Source organism: Salmo salar, chromosome ssa12 (assembly GCF_905237065.1).
Source record: "Salmo salar chromosome ssa12, Ssal_v3.1, whole genome shotgun sequence".
Taxonomy (NCBI): Eukaryota; Metazoa; Chordata; class Actinopteri; order Salmoniformes; family Salmonidae; genus Salmo; species Salmo salar.
The window spans coordinates 61,054,541-61,069,928 of record NC_059453.1 but is presented as its reverse complement, the minus strand read 5'-3'; the positions used below and the strand labels follow the sequence as shown (position 1 = coordinate 61,069,928).

General features: G+C 41.0%; 1 protein-coding gene across 5 annotated transcripts in view; it reads left to right on the top strand.

Moving 5' to 3' along the window:
• The first annotated feature begins 4,616 nt into the window (after positions 1 to 4,616).
• Positions 4,617 to 15,388, top strand: part of LOC106565432 (nck-associated protein 5-like) — a 99,963-nt gene continuing 89,191 nt past the window's right edge. For all 5 annotated transcript variants that reach the window (XM_014132564.2, XM_014132563.2, XM_014132567.2 and 2 more), the window contains exon 1: positions 4,617 to 4,825. The gene's annotated coding sequence lies outside the window, so the exon portion shown is untranslated. The remainder of the gene's footprint in view (positions 4,826 to 15,388) is intronic.

Here is a 15,388-nt window from a genome sequence, read left to right as displayed (position 1 = left end):
AAGGAAAGCCTTTGATTTGACATCCTGCATTCAATCAATCTGACATAATTTACACAATGCAAAAATCAAATGATGTATTATTGAAATATTGAAATAAAAAGAAACATGACGTTCTGGGCTGCTCACAGGCAGCTACACAAAAACAAGATCCCACAATCACAGGTGGGAAAAGGCTGCCTAAGTATGATACCCAATCAGAGACAACGATAGACAGCTGCCTCTGATTAGGAACCATCCTCGGCCAAAAACAAAGAAACAGACAACATGGAATGCCCACCCCACATCACACCCTGACCTAACCAAATAGAGAAATAAAACGGCTCTCTAAGGTCAGGACGTGACAGGGGTCTTACTGGATCAATTTCACATGACCATACCTGAATGAAATATAATTGTAGTATGCCAAATAATATATTCAAAGTGATGTAGCATACATTGCCAAATGAGCCAGGTGTGTCAGATATATAAAGATGTTACATTATTCTCAGAATTGTAGTAAGAATGTGCCCAAAAAGCTGTCAGAATCGCAGATTTCTGAAAATGCAACCAGGCATGTCAAATAAGAACAAATTATTATTTACAATTACGGCCAAGCAAGAAGCAAAAGGCCTCCTGTGGGGACGGGGAATGGGACAAAAAAAATATTAGGACAAAAATGCACATCATGACAAAAAAGACCACCACAACACTACATAAAGATAAATCTAAGACAACAACACAACATGGAAGCAACACAACATGACAACAACCCAACATGGTAGCAACACAGCATGACAACAACACAACATGGTAGCAGCACAACATGGCAGCAGGACAACATGATAGCAGCACAAACATGGCACAAACAATGTTAAGCACAGACAACAACTGCACGAAGGACAAAATGGTAGAGACAAAAACATATCACGCTAAGAAGAAACAAGTGTAAGAGTAAGAGTGTCCATGTCTCTGAATGTAGAGATAAAACTGTCCAGTTTGAGTGTTTTTTGTAGCTCGTTCCAGTCATTAGCTGCAGCGAACTGAAAAGAGGAGCGACCCAGGTATGTGTATGTTTGGGGACCTTTAACAGAATTTGACTGGCAGAAGGGGTGCTGTATATGGAGGATGAGGGTTGCAGTAGGTATCTCAGATAGGTTGGAGTGAGGCCTAAGACGGTTTTATAAATAAGCATCAACCAGTGGGTCTTGCACCATGTGTAATGAGATGGCCAGTTTACAGAGGAGTACAGAGTGCAGTGATGTGTCCTATAAGGAACAAATCTGATGGTGAAATGGTAACGAACATCTTGCCGTCCGAGAGCACCCTTAACTGCTGATCAATAAATTATGTCTCCGTAATCTAGCATGGGTAGGATGATCTGAATCAGGGTTAGTTTGTCAGCTGGGGTGAGAGAGGAACGATTACGATAGAGGAAAACAAGTCTAGATTTAACCTTTGCATGCACCTTGGATATGTGCTGAGAGGACAGCGTACTGTCTTGCCATACTACTAGTCATAACTTGTATGAGGTGACTACCTCAAGCTCTAAACCCTCAGAGGAATTAATCACATTGGGCGGGGCGGGGTGGTCAGAACAAAGTTAAGGGCAGAGAAAGCTTGCTGAACACTAAGAAAGTTTTGTTGTAGGGCGTTCAACACAAAATCTGAGGAGGGGCCAGCTGAGTATAAGACTGTATCATCTGTATATAAGTGGATGAGAGAGCTTCCTACTGCCTGAGCAGTTGATGAAGACGTTTCAAGATGTTTCAAGCCTTAATTGCAATATTTAATATGCAAACATTTAAAATGTATTTATACATGTAAATATTCATGGATGTGGGCTGATTAAAAGTATATACAATGTTATGAACTGTTTTCATTATGAGGACTATAAACCTACCCGTACATTACATTACAATGTAGTAAAATCCCATGTTGGGCCTGTTGAGGCCAATTATATTACTTGATGCTTTTAGTATTCTAGTAACAGACCAATCTGCTATGGCCCCATAGTAATAATACATCTTAAATTAGACTAACTATGTGTAATGGTTTGTTGCTCTCATCATCAAGATAATAGGTTTAAACATATTGCAATTCCTATGCAATTTTACACGTTTCTAGTCCTCTGTTTTCTGGAAACAGTTAACAGAATGACATTGTATATCATTTTAATCAGATCACATCCATGACTTTTCACTTTGAAGATGAAATATCTTCAGAAAGCATATTCAATGCTGTGAATAATTGAACATCTTTCCAATCTGGCACACCTGGCTCATTTGGTTGTGTATTCTACATCACTATGAATGTTTTAAGATATTATTGGGCATACAACAATATATTTCATACAGGTATGGTCATGCGAAATGTATCCAAAAAGACCCCATTAAGTTGTTTGGCGGCCATATTGGAAAAAGGCTTTTTAATGCATGAATCCTGTGATTACCCTGTATATACAAATATTTTTAAAACCCTGTTCTAGCTGTGTGTGTGCAATTTCATGGTTCTGTTACAATCCAAAAACATAGCTGCCCCACTACATGGAATTATATGGCTAAGCTTACAACATTCTAATGACAATGGGAAAATATGGGCTAATTTTAACAATAGTTGTAAATGGTGCTTTCAAAGTTGGTTATGCTACAGTATATATAATTTGAAAGTTAATCTCATGACCTTTCAGAACCACTTGTCAAACAAAGTTTAAAATGTATCAGGGTTTCCTTTTTAAACTCATTTATACAGGTAGTTCTGATATGTACCCTATAGGTCAAAGGTCAAAGTTCTATTGACCTGAACATTCCCGGAAAATGTGTCTGATGGATAGCTGGGAATCTAAACTTTCCAATGATATATGATTAAAGGGTATCCGTGTGCAATAACTTGTTGTATACTGACATTGTTAGTCATAGGGTATAATCCCTATAGGAAAAACATATGGGTTGGAGGGATGAAAGAAACCATGATAACACAGAAAGCTGCCATTTCTGGACTGTTATCACACATTTTCCAACTCTAGTGACATAGACCTTCAAGAAAATCACTATGAGACATTGTCACCCAAGTGAGCCCGACAGCGAAAATGTGGGGGTCTGGCCCATGGACTATATCTAACTTCAGATGCCCACCTTGCATATTTTTAAACATATACAATGATGTCAGGACAGTGGAATGCAGTGTAGTAGCACAATACCCTAACTTCCTGAGGTCAGGTATTTTTAGGCCTCAGAGAGGAAGCCAGAATTCCTGTTTACGGAACCATGGGTCTCACAGTGCCGTGTTAGAGAGGAGACATCTGTCCTACTTATGGAAATCACCATTATAAATATCAACCACTACTCACATTGGATACTGTGAGATTGCCAGTCTGTCCATCCCAGCCTTACTGTGATGCAAACCTGGATTCAAATATGATTTGAAATAATTTCAACAACTTTAGCTGTGCTTGATTGATCTTGCCTGTTGCAATGGAACCAATAGAAACGTCTCAAAAGTGCAAACCCTGCTCACCTGGCACTCTAGGCAGGCTAAAGCAAACGCTCAAAGCATTTGAAAGATCTCAAATAGTATTTGAACTGAGGTCTGCTGTGATGTTGGTGTGCCGGAGCCTGTTATTATTTCCCTTTTACGTCACATGAGGGCGCCTTCTTCACAAAAACAGCTTAGGACAGTACCCTTTCAATTGAGGACATAATTGCGTCTATGCTGGACCTGATGTTAACGTTTCTTGTGAAAGATAGAAGAGTATGGGATGTTAAAGTACTTTCTTTGTTTTGGTTCCCTTGAGGTTTATTAGACATGTATGGTGGGTAGTGGTTATTAGCGGTTATGCTGGAGATTATTAAAGGATACAGGATGGGAAGGAGTATATGAGTGTATGGGAAAATGCTATTTCTGACTAGCCATAATAAAAAACCTTATCCCACCTCGTATATCTCCTCCATTTCCACCTCTCTCAAAGAAGTCAAGGGATTTGAGGAGATAGCAAACTCTAGGTCTATGATGTACATGAAATACAATTATGCATCTACATTAGAAGTTCTATACATGCACAGGGTCACCATGCTCAATCTACTCACTTATAGTTGTCAAACGTATATAGAGTTAATGTGTCGGAAAGACGGGAATGGGAAATGACTATGTAAAACACAAAATTACATGTTGGGTAAATTAATCTCGGTTCCACCAGAACTAAAGTCTCTCGCGCGTAATTGGTCAGTTGCTCCATTAACGTTTACATAGATCTGTCCACGAGAGATTATGGGGAAATAAATCACTGCATGGCTGGAACACAGGACTTTCTGAGCATTTACACCCATTGGATATAATCAACAACAACAAAAAAGTTTTTTTTAATAGTATATTATAGTATACTTTATTATGTTATGGTATTGTAGCCTACCTATAGTAGCTTGTATGCTGTATAGTAGGTTATAGTAGAGTGTATATAGAATAGTAGTCATTAATTTACTATAACAACATAATAGTACCATGGGATGTCTTGTACTTAGTAAAATAATGGAGTAAGATTTGTTTGCGTTCGTTTTCAAAATGAGATGTGAGTACCACACAGACATTGGCTGCCCCAATGAGAGCGGGGAGTCGAGAGCAATTTAAAGCCATGACATCACATTTCATGACGACCGCATCCAAATGCGGAAAGACCTCGGTGCGGCTCTTATTTCAATCTTTCTCTGTTCGGGGAAAATAAGGAATGCAGCTTTTTTTGTTGACAATACGGAGTATCTCGGCTTGATGTGTATTTGTAGACGTGCCTTATTTAACGTTGGTGCTGTATGACTGTCCGTTTATCTCCCAATAAGGCACCATTTTTCTAGACTAGGTAAGTGAATGTTATATTCATCACCGTGTATCGATGTGCCGTTTGAAAAAAATGCTTACGAGTAACGTTAGGGTGGTGGGACAAACCTTAGACTGGGTATTTAATGTGATGAAGAACGTTGCAAACAATGTATGAGGATGCCACAGAGATGTGTTTGTAGTAGCCTACTATTACTCCCATGTAGGCCTACTTGGTGCCTGTGGTACGTAAACAATGAATTATTATGTGACGTTCATGTCGCTGTATTAATTTAAACGTGAACAGGAAACCGGTTACTCGGGGAGCATTTATCGCGCCCAGACGGTCATCACGATAATATACCAAATTAAAGTCTTGCCATGCATTGGACATCACCTAATATGTTTTTGTTCTATAGCAAAATACTAATTAAATACTAGCTGACTAAAAACAACTCTATGGTGAAGGAAGTCTTATTGCCATGTAAGTGCGTGTAAGTGGGAGTTTTAATGGGCTACAACACTGTATCATTAGTAAATAGTAGTTTGCTGTTATTGTCTTATTGTGTCATTATAGAACATGATACAAACTTGATACTTTTCTTAGGCTACAGAACAATGAAGGACAACATGGGTCAACATCTGCTCAAACTATTAGCCTTGATCCTCTGTAGTCCTGTACTCTAAGGCATGTCACATTTGTAAGCCTGCAGTCAGTTTACGCCTTTACTTGCACAGCTATGTCAAGAGAATGAATGCATTGTCATCAGCTTCTCAAGTGAATCCGGCATGCACACATCTTGAAATCGTTTTCCATTATTTTTCAGACTGATTGTTTGGTTTGGAAAGTACAGTAAATCTGGAGTAAATGGCTGCAATATATTCTGGACATTGGCTGCACCTGTTTGCGTATTCAAATATTTACTTGAGCCTATCTTGGTCCAAATGGGCCAGTAATGTGTGCCAGCAGCACTGACTCCAAATGATTCTGACATCACCACTCTCACAGTCGTGTCAGTAGGGCCGGCTCCTTGGTAAATTATTCTAGCCAGCTGTAGGTGCCCAGGGGCCCTGACCTCCAGGGGGCCCCCATTGATTGTGTTAGTCACTCTCACTCATATATCATTAACATGGCATAAATCATGGCAAAATATGTCGAATTGCATGGGCCCTCAAAAGGCCCTGAGAGTCAGTCATCATGATGACTGCTACCTAGGTTGTAAATGTTAAACTAATAGCCAGATATCTTTGGTCAGTGCTAATGTGGTGAGTACATGGCTGTTTCTAACAGTGTCTCAATACATGACAGTGTGATTTGCAAAGTCTGCATCTGATACCTAGATGTATAGCATCAGTAAGCATACTGCGAGCTGCTGCTTTCAAGGAGCGGAACACTAATACAGACGCCTATAAGAAATCCGGCTATGCCCTCAGAGGAACCATCAAACAGGCAAAGCTTCAATACAGGACTAAGATTGAATCCTACTACACCGGCTCTGACGCTTGTCGGATGTGGCAGGGCTTGCAAACTACTACGGACTACAAAGGGAAACCCAGCCGCGAGCTGCCCAGTGATGCAAGCGTACCAGATGAGCTAAATGCCTTTTATGCTCGCTTTGGAACAAGCAACACTGAAGCATGCATGAGAGCACTAGCTGTTCCAGACCACTGTGTGATCATCATCTCCGTAGCTGATGTGAGCAAGACCTTTCAACAGGTCAACATTCACAAAGCCGCAGGGCCAGACAGATTACCAAGACATGTACTCCAAGTATGCGCTGACCAACTGGCAAGTGTCTTCACTAACATTTTCAACCTGTCCCTGACCGAGTCTGTAATACCTACACTACCGTTCAAAGGTTTGGGGACACTTAGAAATGTCCATGTTTTTGAAAGAAAAGCAAATGTTTTTTTGCCAGTATAACATCAAATTGATCAGAAATACATTGTTAATGTTGTAAATGACTATTGTAGCTGGAAACAGCAGATTTTTTTATGGAATATCTACATAGGCGTACAGAGTCCCATTATCAGCAACCATCACTCCTGTGTTCCAATGGCACGTTGTGTTAGCTAATCAAAGTTTTTATCATTTTAAAAGGCTAATTGATCATTAGAAAAACCTTTTGCAATTATCTTAGCACAGCTGAAAACTCTTGTCCTGATTAAAGAAGCAATAAAACTGCCCTTCTTTAGACTAGTTGAGTATCTGGAGCATCAGCATTTGTGGGTTCGATTACAGGCTCAAAATGGCCAGAAACAAATAACTTTCTTCTGAAACTCGTCAGTCTATTGTTGTTCTGAGAAAAGAAGACTATTCCATGCGAGAACTTGCCAAGAAACTGAAGATCTGGTACAACGCTGTGTACTACTCCCTTCACAGAACAGAGCAAACTGGCTCTTACCTGAGTAGAAAGAGGAGTGGGAGGCCCTGGTGCACAACTGAGCAAGAGGACAAGTACATTAGAGTATCTAGTTTGAGAAACAGACGGCTCACAAGTCCTCAACTGGCAGCATCATTAAATAGTACCTGCAAAACACCAGTCTCAACAGTGAAGAGGCGACTCCAGGATGCTGGCCTTCTAGGCAGAGTTGCAAAGAAAAAGCCATATCTCAGACTGGCCAATAAAAATAGAAGAACAGACACTGGACAGAGGAAGATTGCAAAAAAGTGTTATGGACAGACAAATCTAAGTTTGAGGTGTTTGGACCACAAAGAAGAACAAATGAAAAGATGCTGGAGGAGTGCTTGACGCCATCTGTCAAGCATGGTGGAGGCAATGTGATGGTCTGCTTTGGTGGTGGTAAAGTGGGAGATTTGTACAGGGTAAAAGGGATCTTGATGTAGGCTGTGGACGGCACTTAATTGGAGCCAATTTCCTCCTACAACAGGACAATGACCCAAAGCACAGCTTCAAACTATGCAAGAACTACTTAGGGAAGAAGCAGTCTGCTGATCTCAACCCTATTGCGCTGTTGTGGGAGCAGCTTGACCGTACGTAAGAAGTGCCAATCCAACTTGTGGGAGGTGCTTCAGGAAGCATGGGGTGAAATCGCTTCAGATTACCTCCACAAATTGACAACTAGAATGCCAAAGGTCTGCAAGGTTGTAATTGCTGCAAATTGAGGATTCTTTGATAAAGGAAAAGTTTGAAGGACACAATTATTATTTCAATAAAAAATCATTATTTATAACCTTTTCAACGTCTTGACTATATTTCCTATTCATTTTGCAACTAATTTCATGTATGTTTTCATGGAAAACAAGGACATTTCTAAGTGACCCCAAACTTTTGAACGGTTGTGTATATACTAGGTGGTGTCAGAGGAAGGCCCTAAAAATTGTCAGAGACTCCAGTCACCCAAGTCATAGGCTGTTCTCTCTGCTACTGCACGGCAATCGGTACCGGAGTGCCAAGTCTAGGTCCAAAAGACTCCTTAGCAGTTTCTACCCCCAAGCCATAAGACTGCTGAATAATTAATCAAATGGCCACCCAGACAATTTATTGATCCCCCCTTGTTTTTACACTGCTGCTACTCACTGTTTATTATCTATGCATAGTCATTTTACCCTTACATACATGTTCAAATTACCTCGACTAACCTGTACCCCCGCACATTGACTCGGTACCGCTTGTATATAGGCTCGTTATTGTTATTTTATTGTGTTACTATTTTATTTAGTAAATATTTTTCTTAACTCTATTTCATAAACTGCATTGTTGGTTAAGGGCTTGTAAGTAAGCATTTCACAGTAAGGTCTACACCTGTCGTATTGGGCGCATGTGACAAATACAATTTTATTTTATTTTGCCTAGAATTAAAAAGTTGTGATGCTTTAATGCATCCTCAAGATAAGTAAGCAACCTGCAAATTTGAGTAGAAATGCTCTATATGATAGGATATGGCATTCATTTGCGGAGACCAAAACCCTTTAGACATCACCCATCTTCACGTTCAGATCATTGGTCAATAACCATAATTCTATTTGGTTTATTCATCTCTCTATTTGATCAAAAGGGGGGGAATAACTCAATTGGTGATCTTGTGCTTGCATGTTTTGTACCAACACATGATTGATTATACAGTGATCTTTTATAGTAATTGAATTACCAAGTTGTTGACTAGAGCTATAATAATTTCATAAATTGATTTACTTTGATCTCTACTCCTGATATTATTAACGGAGTAAGACTTTGTTCTGAGAGTTGGCGTGCAGGAGAAAGCTCGACCGCACCGCTTCCCCTTCAGGAGGTTGAAGGAGTTAGGCATGGGCTCTCAAATCCTCAAAGTTCTACAGCTGCGACACTGAGAGTATCTTGACTGGCTGCATCACTGCTTGGTATGGCAACAGCACCTCGATCGCATGGTCCTACAGAGGGTTGTGCAGCCAGTCCAGTACATCACTGGGTCTGAGCTCCCTGCCATCCAGGACCTAATATATATATATATATATATATATGTATGTCCAGGCTGTAGCGCACAATTGGCCCAGCATTGTCCGTATTTGGCTGGCTGGCTGACTTGCATGCAAGTCAGCCCGCCAGCCAAATACGGACAATGCTGGGCCAATTGTGCGCTACAGCCTGGATTCAAACCAGGGTGTCTGTAGTGACGCCTCTAGCACTGAACTGCAGTGCCTTAGACCACTGTGCCACTCGGGAGCCCAATCAGGTGGCGTGAAAGGAATGCGCAGAAAATTGGTAAAGACTCCAGCCACCCAAGCCATAGACTGTTCTCTTTGCTTCCGCACGGCAAGCAGTACCGGTGCAACAGTTTCCATCCCCAAGCCATAAGACTGCTAATTAGCTAACAAAATGGCTACACGGACTAGCTGAGTTGACCCTTGTGTTTATACAGTTGAAGTCGGAAGTTTACATACACTTAGGTTGGAGTCATTATAACTTGTTTTTCAACCATTCTTGTTAACAAACTATAGTTTTGGCAAGTCGGTTAGTACATCTACTTTGTGCATGACACAAGTAATTTTTCCAACAATTGTTTACAGACAGATTTTTTCACTTACAATTCACTGTATCACAATTCCAGTGGGTCAGAAGTTTACATACATCAAGTTGACTGTGCCTTTAAACAGCTTGGAAAATTCCAGAAAATTATTTCATGGCTTTAGAAGCTTCTGATAGGCTAATTGACATAATTTCAGTCAATTGGAGGTGTACCTGTGGATGTATTTCAAGGCCTACCTTCAAACTCAGTGCCTCTGCTTGAAATCATGGGAAAATCAAAAGAAATCAGCCAAGACCTCAGAAAGAAAATTGTAGACCTCCACAAGTCTGGTTCATCCTTGGGAGCAATTTCCAAACGCCTGAAGGTACCATGTTCATCTGTACAAACAATAGTACGTAAGTATAAACACCATGGGACCACGCAGCCGTCATACCGCTCAGGAAGGAGACGCGTTTTGTCTCCTAGAGATGAACGTACTTTGGTGCGAAAAGTGCAAATCAATCCAAGAACAACAGCAAAGGACCTTGTGAAGATGCTGGAGGAAACAGGTACAAAAGTATCTATATCCACAGTAAAACGAGTCCTATATCGACATAACCTGAAAGGCCGCTCAGCAAGGAAGTAGCCACTGCTCCAAAACCGCCATAAAAAAAAGCCAGACTATGGTGTGCAACTGCACATGGGGACAAAGATCGTACTTTTTGGAGAAGTTTCTTCTGGTCTGATGAAACAAAAATAGAACTGTTTGGCCATAATGACCATCGTTATGCTTGGAGGAAAAAGGGGGATGCTTGCAAGATGAAGAACACCATCCCAACCGTGAAGCATGCATCATGTTGTGGGGGTGCTTTGCTGCAGGAGGGACTGGTGCACTTCACAAAATAGATGGCATCACGAGGAAGGAAAATTATGTGGATATATTGAAGTAACGTTTCAAGACATCAGTCAAGAAGTTAAAGCTTGCTCGCAAATGGGTCTTCCAAATGGACAATGACCCCAAGCATACTTCCAAAGTTGTGGCAAAATGGCTTAAGGACAACAAAGTCAAGGTATTGGAGTGGCCATCACAAAGCCCTGACCTCAATCCTATAGAACATTTGTGGGCAGAACTGAAAAAGCGTGTGCGAGCAAGGAGGCCTACAAACCTGACTCAGTTACACCAGCTCTGTCAGGAGGAATGGGCCAAATTCACCCAACTTATTGTGGGAAGCTTGTGGAAGGCTACCCGTAACGTTTGATCCAAGTTAAACAATTTAAAGGCAATGCTACCAAACACTAATTGAGTGTCTAAACTTCTGACCCACTGGGAATGCGATGAAATAAATAAAAGCAGAAATAAATCATTCTCTCTACTATTATTCTGACATTTCAAATTCTTAAAATAAAGTGGTGATCCTAACTGACCTAAGACAGGGAATGTTTACTAGGATTAAATGTCAGGAATTGTGAAAGCCAAATACATTTAAACTCAGGTTAAGATGTATGTAAACTTCCGACTTCAACTGTAACTTCTTACTTTCTCGTGTTCTTATTTAAATGTTGTTTGTTTTTGTTGGATTTAGAGCTTGCAAGAAAGGCATTTTACTGTACTTGTGCATGTGACATTTAAAACTTATCTTGATTGAGTCACTCACTGTTGTGCAGTACAAGCCGTGTGATTTAGTTACAGTATGGGATTCACATCTAAATGTTTGCCAGCTAGATATCGTTTAAATATTAAGTTAACTGTCTACAATGTGCTTAATGTTATGCATTTTTGGTTTGCAAATTTAGTAGCTAGTTAGCTAAGTGGTTAGCTTCTTCCACAATCAAGCTTTGCTTGGTAACAGCAGAGAATCCCTACCTGTATCAAGAGCCTGGCTGTTTAGTATTTGTTTTGTGTGTGCAGCAAACTGTGTAGCATTTTTTAATTACTTGTATAACATTATGAGCTGGGATGTCTGTCCTGCAAATACTTTAGGTCAGAGACCGTATAAAAGTTTGTGCGCTCGTTGGCGTTCTCTATGGGATCTTATATGTACTTGTTAGCATTGCTATCCTTCGGATTACAAAGGCTCAGTGGGGTTTGAAAACAGCGGCCCTTCTGTTACCGAATATCCCACTATGGCAAAAGGTCGGTGTGAATGTATTATAATCTGGATACCGCCCAAGCCTGATTTATGTCTTGATTTCATTAGGTCAGCGAGACGGCAGAGAGGAATTACAGAAGCCATCATCTCTAAAGCCATAGGTAAACCTTCTAGTCATGAACATGCAGTATCTCTGACCCTTTTTAAGAGATTCAATCAGGTACTGGTCAAGCCATGGGGAAGTCTGTTGGGCTCAAAACTACCATCTGTGCTGGACGGAGTGAGACATTTCAGATGCATGTAACACGGCTCAACTTTGAAACTAGACCTGCTTCCTCTATTCTGAATATGAGCCCAAGCCAAAAGTAGTGCACTAAATAGGAAATAGGGTTTCTTTTTGGGACACACACCTTGTGTCAAATACTAGTCAACACCATTGTTTTCAGATGGAGTGTCACCAGTAGATCCTCAAACACCATTATACCGCCAATGTGACCTTGTTAGAAAGCAATGCGTTTGATATGTAGGGAAAGTGAGTATCTGATCACAGTCTGTTGAGCAGGCCAATGCTCAGATACACTCCCACGCATCATTAGCCCCCCATTACCCTAACAGACACCTACTCAGGTTTCCCCGTTGCTAAGCATCAACCAATCGCCGGTCCCCTCTTAAACGATAAAGTGAAATGGAGAGGAAACAATTTAATATGAGTTCCTTTTTTATTTTGTTTCACTTTGATGATGTAAGTGTGGTTGTCAGGGCTGGTGCGTGCACTGCTTTAAATGGGGAACATCTGGGTCGAGCCCTTGAGAGTGCCTCCACCCCCCATCATAACCTATTGCTGTGTAAGTTGTCTGTGCAGATCCGAACTAATTGGTTTCATTTTATTTTACAAGCCTATTTTATCACTGCACTAAAACATCTGAAAGTGCATTAAAAGGGAATACTCATTTACGTTCTGCTAATAGTTTCAGCCCAACCGAATCGCCCCCTCGTCAGGTTTCCTACACTGTTTGGAGATTGTTTTAGTGGTCTTGGGGAGATTTATTTAGGAAGACATCAGATTGTTTGTTTTAGTGTGTGATTTATTTGATGTTGAGGATATTCATCTCTCTGATCTGTACTGTCTCCTGTGATGTAGTCTATCACAGTGTCAGTTTGTGCTGCATCAGTATTTGACTTTGTTTTGGGTCTCTTGGACAAGGCACTCCCACAGGGTGTAGTAGTCCCTTTTTAAATCGACTGCAGAATTTCAGCCAAATTTTGCCTCTCGCCCTCTCTTCCTCCATTCTTCCATTTGCTTCCATTTTTCCACATTGTTTTGTTCTAATGTTTCAGTCCTCCAGAGAATCAAAACATCAAAGCTCGTTGAAGGCCTTAATCTTGTCCTTAGTTTGTCTACGTGTGGAGAGTAAAGAATTCATGTCTTAGTGGAATATACTTTATTTGTTATGTAGTATATTTGACCCCTCATTTTAAAGTGAAAACATCTTACTGATGTTTAGGGACATTTAAACCCTTTAGAAAGTTTTCAATGTGACCTAACCACTGTATATCAAAAGAGATTTTTTGCTGTCCAGTATAGATCAGTGTGCTGTCTGCCCATTGTGGGAAGTGTTATCCCATTATTGAATGCAATGATTGCTCTGATGAACACCAGCATGAATACCCTATCTAGGCCTATACTCTGAACTTTCACATGCCCATCCCAGATGGTGCTCCTCTGGTTTCTTTATTCTCGCCTCCTGTCTGCCACCCTTTTCTAATCATTCTGAAATCACAAATCCTGCTTAAGGGATCTGCCCCAGCCCTCAACTACAGCAGAAATATTAGCCCTCCCTGCCGCCTGCTCAAAGGCCTGGGTGGGCTGGATGGAGTGAGTGGATTTTCTTGTTCAAGAAGTTTAGTCAAACCAATGGTTGGTTTTCTTCTCCAACTGAAGGCACGCAATCACGTTGACCTGTAGTCTGTGTTTTGAAAGGGCTGTCTTCCAGGGTATGAATATGTTTTCCAGAAATTCAAAACTATTATATCCATGTCTCAAATGGATCCCTGTTCCCTACATAGTGCACTACTTTTGAACAGCCCTGGTCTCATAGTAGTGCACTATGTAGGGAACAGGGTGCCGTTTGGGACGCACGAATACGCTCTCCCTTGAAATAATGAGGTCAGCTGAAATGATCAGAGGTTGTTGAGTGAAATGTTCCTCACAGGCTAGCATCCTATGCATGTTGGATACACTACCGGTTCTGGGGGGGGGGGGGGCAGTGCCCCTGTGAAAACAATTCTGGACCCCCTTGTGGCCCCCCTAAATGTGGAGCATGAAATAATTTTGACATAACACATTTTTGCTATCGTTCTTTTTTTACATCCGTTATTAGACAGTGGCAACGATGATGATTATGAACATGGTATTTTGCCTGCTAATGCCTGCAATGCAGTGAAGAAAACGATATGACAAGAATAACATCTAATGTAACTGGCCCCTCTAACAGTACAACTGGCCCCAGCTTGGCCCCCCCAGTTGAAATGGTCTAGAACTGCCACTGGTTGGATAAGAGTTTGTGTTAACCACAGTGGGTGTTATCATTCAAAACAACAGTTGCAGAATTTGTAAGTAAATTTAGTAGTAATACTGAATGACTTTTGTCAAAAGTTCAAGTGCACTGTATGTGGGCAATTCCACGGTGACCAAATTGTGCTGAGACTCAGATTTTTTCACTTAAAATGTATGCCAAACAAAATCCCTTGCTTTCAAAGTTTAACAAACCATACATGTCTATGCACAAGGAGTACTTTAGTATAATTTTTTTTTTTTACAATTTACACAGAATTTTACAAAGACACATTTACTGGAAGAACTGTGCAGATGCAACGTTTGGTAACAGAATTTCAGTCAAATCTCCCTCAGTTTGTTTTTAGTTTTCCAAAAACGAAAAAATATCTGCCCGACTTAAGATTCAACGATGTCTGCAGAAAGAATGGGGAGTCGGCTATGACATCACACATTAACTTAGAAAAAATCTATTTTGGTTATTGAACTACAGTAAGTGAAGTGGATTTACACCCGGTAACGGAATGTACTTCACAGAAATGCATAATTATGTATATGAATGTCATTCTCTTCATTGTGATGTGTCACGCCCTGATCTGTTTCACCTGTCCTTGTGCTTGTCTCCCCCCCCCCCTCCAGGTGTCGCCCATTTTCCCCATTATCCCCTGGGTACTTATACCTGTGTTTGTCTGTTGCCCGTTTGTTTTGTTTGTCAAGCCAACCAGCGTTTTTCTCAGCTCCTGCTTTTCCCCAGTCTCTCTTTTTCTCGCCCTCCTGGTTTTGACCTTTGCCTGTCCGGACTCTGAGCCCGCCTGCCTGACCACTCTGCCTGACCCATTGCCCCTACTCTGGATTTCTGACCTCTGCCTGACCTGAGCCTGCCTGCCGTCCTGTACCTTGGCCCCACCACTCTGGATTATCGACCCCTGCTTGCCTTGACCTGTCGTTTGCCTGCCCCTGTTGCTGTAATAAACATTGTTACTTCAACACAGTCTGCACTTGGGTCTTACCTGAA